Source organism: Artemia sp. Qi Xiang Cuo, chromosome 12 (assembly GCF_049724085.1).
Source record: "Artemia sp. Qi Xiang Cuo chromosome 12, ASM4972408v1, whole genome shotgun sequence".
NCBI lineage: Eukaryota > Metazoa > Arthropoda > Branchiopoda > Anostraca > Artemiidae > Artemia > Artemia sp. Qi Xiang Cuo.
In genome coordinates, this window is record NC_142805.1 from 41,279,570 (window position 1) to 41,285,569 (window position 6,000).

The 6,000-nt window shown below is 36.6% G+C and overlaps 1 protein-coding gene and 1 pseudogene across 1 annotated transcript in view; both read right to left on the reverse strand.

Moving 5' to 3' along the window:
- LOC148946122 (alanine--tRNA ligase, cytoplasmic-like) overlaps nt 1-371 on the reverse strand; it is a 100,027-nt gene extending 99,656 nt beyond the window's left edge. The window contains exon 1 of the mRNA XM_089098134.1: nt 301-371. The gene's annotated coding sequence lies outside the window, so the exon portion shown is untranslated. The remainder of the gene's footprint in view (nt 1-300) is intronic.
- A 4,226-nt stretch (nt 372-4,597) lies between these two features.
- LOC148946123 (uncharacterized) lies at nt 4,598-5,730 on the reverse strand (annotated as a pseudogene).
- Nucleotides 5,731-6,000: the final 270 nt, after the last annotated feature.

The following is a 6,000-nucleotide window of genomic DNA, read 5'->3' on the forward strand; positions in this document are numbered from 1 at the left end:
CCTGAATTGGCATAGGCTATATATAGAGGGGGGGGCTAAAATTCATTTCTGATACAAATGATTATTATATTCGTATTCAGCATAAAAAAAGGCATCGAATGGTGTATTCACTTTATTCCTAGCTCAATAATATGATTTGGTATATATTTAATGGATGTCCTTCCCCCAACAAATTTATTAGGCCTATCAAATTCTCCAGCACAGTTTTGATGAGATGAATACCCAAGAGAGAGATGAATACTGAAGAACAAAATTAAGCTCATTTAAGTTTTATCAGAAAATAAAATAAACTTATCCTACTTAGCTTATTTCACCAGAAAAATTGAAATGTGCTATTTTGTTCTTCTGTTTCTTGATCAAAGGTCTTGGGGATTATTCAAACTGACGTTTTTAATTCTGACTATTTTCCGCCGACCATACAAAAACTGGTGGCTAACGATTTTCCCAACAATTGTGTTTCCGCCAAATATCTATTTTACATATTTAAACTTTATACTTTATATCTCTATGGTTTCCGCCATAAAAAAAAACTGTCAACTAGAATTGTTAGAGAAATACTCTAACAAATCGGATCAGTTTTGGAGATAATTGTAGGATTATTTATAGTGCAATGTCCAAAACCAGTTAATGCAGCATTTAGGTTCTATGCTTGTAATTTTAATAGAGAATACAAATTGGAAACCAAACTTTATCCAATAAATTGGAGGCAAACATTTTTCAAATTTTTTGACTTAACCAAAATATTCACCAATTTTGCTATCTTGAAGATCTCTTCGACCCACGAAAATCTGTCTAACTTTCAAATCTAATTTTCAAGCTCGTATTTTTGAATATCCCATCCAATTATTATATTTGTGCAGTTTGAAGCTAACAATTATGTTTCTGCCGTCCTAAGGACAAATAGAAATGTTCGTTAACATTATTATAAACAATTGGATGGGTGCCCAAAAGGGGGGCAGGGGCCCCCGCCCCCCTGGCTTAATGATGCTGCCTAATTTTTATATTTTTGTTCTGAGATTTCTACTATATAGCGTAAAAAGTGCCAATTAGACGAGGTTTGCCTCCCCCTGGAATTCAGCTTATGGGCGCCCTTGGTTGCAAAATAAAAGCCTCAAAGCCCATCGATAGGGAATTAAAGACTGGTGATACTTCTTACATTTAGCATTAGTCTTAGAATATAGTTTATTTCCTACTTTGAGGCTTTTTAGGCCCCACAAACAACCCCTGAAATTTTCAAGCCGATTGACCACTTTATTTCCGAGCTTGTAGTTTGAAATATCCTGCCAATTATTATGTTTCCGTGTGCTGTTTGCAGACAAATTTTGGTAGCTAACAATAATGTTTCCCTTATTTATTATGTTATGTCCTATTATGTCCTAACTATGTTCTTTTATTATGTTCAAAATAAAAGAATGGAAATACAAGGATTGTCTGTTTGTCTAAGAAGCCTTTAAGGCGGAAAAAATGGTGAACATATTGGTCAAGTCAGAATAACCGAATTTTTTTGTATCTTCAATTTGCTGGATAAAGCATTTCTACCGTTTGTCAAAAATCAGTTATGAAAGATCAGTCTGAGTCGGAAAAAATGAAATAATTCTTATAGCAATACCACCTAAATCAGTCGGTAAAAGTATATAGCCAGTCGGCAAAATCCATTTTTTCAAATCGATTTTAAATTTTTTAAATTTCAGAGATAAAAAAGGATTTTATAACAGTCAAAATGACTGGAAAGATGAAAATGATGCTAATGTTTAATATTTAATGATGCTAATTCCTGAAAATGGTGGCTAAACTCCTGTTTCTAGTAATTTTGCTCGTGTTACCTTTCATTTGAGATTCAATTTGATTTTCATTTGTTTAGGATTTTTTTCATCTTATATCAGTCTGTGTTATCTTGACGTTTGATGTGATTATCTGTTCCAATTTTGGTTTGATTGGGTTTCACTTATTTTTGATTGTGGTTTCTGGTCTTTTAAGGTTGAATTGTAATAGGATTTTATTTATGCCCGTCTGAAGTTTAAAATGTCTATTTAATTTTGTTTAAAAAACCACTTTTCCGAAAGTTTCTAAAATTATTCATGTTCGTTTATTATTGCCAATGTTATTATTGACTAATAATGAATATTACTCCATTTTATCAGGAAGTTTCACCTTAATACTCTTAGCATTTTCAGACACGCCCAGGATCGTTCATTTCCCCTTTCCCATGATAAATCCTGTATATAAACAATAGACAAATGTTGCCCTCCCTCCAATACAATGCAATGCCGTCCCTCCCTCTATAGTTGCCCTAAAAAAGGGTGTGGGAGGGGGTATGTTGCCTTCCGATTACTTTACACTCTTAACAAGCCCATAGATTAGAATTCTCATTTTACATGAACGAGTCTCCCCCGAAACTTCTACGACCACCTCTCTGTACAAAGTGCATTATAAGTTTAAATCGTCATAATGATCTTATTGCTGCTGGTTTTAATCTTTAACATCACATTTGACGCTCCTTTGGAAACTTTTATTTCAAAAATGCGTTGTTTAATAATCATAATGAAAAGAAGCACAGAGATGATTTGCGAAATTGAAAACAACAACTTTTGAAACACAGACAGATGGTGTATTGCAGTAAAGATTGTATATGGCAAACAGATATTTGACCTATTCAACATCATAAGTCAAAATTTGTCACACCCTACAAACGTAGCCTTTAAAATTGTATTTGAACTAACCCTCGGCACTGTTTCTGTTTTTTTCGGATAAACAGAAACGGAAAAATACAGATGAAAAAACAGAACACAGCTGTTTTTTTTTTTTTTTTTTTTTTTGCTTATCTTCCTCGTTTTTTGAGGATATGGTACCCTGTCATCTATACTGGGCAAGATTACACACCACAATTCCCAAGCTAGCGTAAAGAAACCGCCTTGAAACTATCCCAAATCCACTAATCTATCTCTTTTTTAATCGACCACATGTGCATACGATACGACCACAACTGCACAGGTGATTCTAAAATCTATTAGAGGACCTGGCCAAAGCACAATTTTGTTCTTGCCACCTCAGAATGTAGAACAAAGGAGTATAAAATAAAAGGAACAAACTTTTCTGTCAAATACAAAAGCACAACAGCTTCTTATAAAATGAAAAACAAACTGCACTATGATTCACTACTAACTTCCATTCTGCACTATGGCCAATACACTTTTTATTCAACCAGTTTTAAAGTTTAAAATTCTTCCTAAGTAGCAAGTTCAAACTTTGAACAAGTTCAAGCAAGTTCAAATCACTTAGAAACAGCCTTGTTTCAAGGGTTCTGTAAGTGGTACTCGCATATTGCTCGCGAACAAAGTTGCCCACTAAACTAAATGCCTGCTCACTGGGTACACTCGTGGTAGGGACCACTAGAGGATCGAAAGCACATGCTGTGAGCCCTGGGATGTGATTCTAACTCCAAAAGTTTAACGGATCAATTAACTAAAAGAACGACAGATCTGCTAAGTGGCACAGCAGAAGGTTTAAAAAATACTTTAAACTTGCGTTATTGCTCTCAATTGACAAAATGGCCCTAACTGTAAACAAAACTTTTTGAAAGAGCCCTTAATTTGCTCTCTACAACCATCCAGTGACCCTCTGGGTTTGGGGAGGGGGTGAAGAAGAAGCAGAAAAATAAAATAAAGGATTACAGATCAGTGCTATCCATGCTAAAATCTGATCTTCTTTGGTCTTTGAGGTGGGGGACTGTATTCCTCCAGTTAGGCGTTTTAGACCATGGCAATTTCAATGGTGTACCTTATATTTCAGCCATTTTAGAGAGTTTTTGGGCTTTTTTTTTAAATAAGGAAAACTTGTTTTGTGCTCATGATTTACATTGAAATTTAACTTGGGTAATAATTAGTAGTCCTGAATCAGCATTAAATATTTTTTTTGCATAGAATAGTTTTTTTAAATAAATTTTTTATTTTTTTATTTTGGTTAATGTGGGCCGAGATTCGCTCTTTACTAGGCTGCAGCTACTGCTGCATCCATGATGTCTAAAATTGGTTGAATACTGACACTGATAGATCACTAGAGCCACCTTGTCTACTGACTTGTAGCATAGGCCCCTTTATACTTCTTTGCAAACTTCCCGACCTTACTTATTTTTTTCAGAGATCTAAGTTAATGGTACTGCAAGCTTCTTGTTCTGTTTCGAACCAAATTTAAAGTAAATATCGAGCTTCAAGTTCTGAATCTCCAAATGACGTCTTTGAGCTAGACTAGAGCTTCTTCTTAGCTGACAAAGCATTAGTTACAAGAGCTAGCCTACGTATAAAAAAAGAGTTAATTACTGAAAAGGACATTTCGTCGACACTCCACAAGACAGACGGGAATTCTCTCCTCATAGGCTTTGACTATGTTTTTCTTAGGCCAAATCTGCTGTAGTATCTGACCTTTGGACAAAGGGTCTTAGTCCTGCTTTGTTTAAAAACCGAGACAAATAGTCATCAACTTCACTCAGACTCTCTGGCTCTTTCATATTTCTTTTCTCACCTAAGGGAGCAAGCGAGTTCACATGAGCTGCTTAGCAATCTTGTGAGTGACCGTCTGGCCACCGCTCTCTCCACTAAATTTATTCATAGGCAAATGGATTCAAGTAAGCTGCCTGTTGGTAAAGTTCCAATTTGGATTTTGGACGAAGTACTTCTGCAGCAGGAACTAAGAGATGATCCTTGAGACAATTTTTAAGCTCGTTCGCCGGTCTCACCTCGCAGAAGCTTACCAAGCCCCTCACCAGCATGTACGCTTTGCTCAATGTTGTGTAGGTAGATCTACTGGCAACTTTAGTTGCCTCTTCAAAAGAGCACAAAAAACTAAATGTGCTCTGAATTATCAACCATTCCTGCTCAGACAGCTCCAGTTCTCTGATATAAATATTTCGAACCTTAAGGTTATAAAATTTCTGAAGGGGAGATTTTCTCTCGAGGGAGGAACTAAACATGGTTTGTGTGCTGCTGCAGCGAATTTTTGCGTAAAGAGGGACATTACCACTCAGCCCTTTATTTTTGCAAAGCCCTTCAAATCTGTCTTATTGGACATCCGAATATTTTGGTAGGTTCAGGGTTTTGCGCAACTTCTGAATGTAGCATTTATTGACACTGGCACTATGTCTCTAGTTCTGCCTCCAGAGTCAGATGTAGTTTCGGCCCACTCGTCACACGCACTCTCTTCATCCGACTCGTCAGGGTCATCCATATCAGATGCAGTGCTAGTAATATCTACATCTATGACTACATCTATGACATCGGGTAGGTCATCTTCGGCTGCATCAATCTTTTGCTCTCTGCAAGAGCCTTCTTCCAGTTCATAGTCATTGTCATCAGATTCACATTCACCTACTTGCTCTACGTCAATTTCTCCCCAGAGCTTGAGAGTATTGGTTACACTAAGATGAAGGCTATGACCAAAGCATAAAGACCTTTAAATTCCCCCGGGCTAGTCGGCTTTAACAATATTTGAACCAGAGTCAGACGCTACACAAAATACTTTGTCTTCAATTATATAATTTTTCAGGGCCACTCTGATAGCTGCAATTATATTTTCGGTTGTATGTCTAACTTTCAAGCGCTTGAAGTATAATATGTAACTCTGGACGGCCCATTGTCCACCTATTTGCCTGGGGTAGTGCACAGTTACTGCCAGGTAGCTCCCTTTTATATGTAACCAAGAGTCAAAGGTCAACGAGACTTTTTTGGCCTCTCTCATATCTGCATTTAACTTCACAAGTTTAATTTATTTACTTGAAAGAAGTGTCTCTTGATTTTACAAGCGGATGGAGGGATCAGACCACCGGTCAAAGTTTTAACAGGTGCACACATACCACCGTTATAGAATACAGACGGATGTATCTTGTCCACAAGAACTGCTCTGACTTACTGCTTTGTCAACTTAGCTTGACTAGAACGGTTGTTGTGCAACATCATAGAGCGAATATATCAAGTTGCGTTCCTTGGGATATTGTCATAGCTTCTTTGG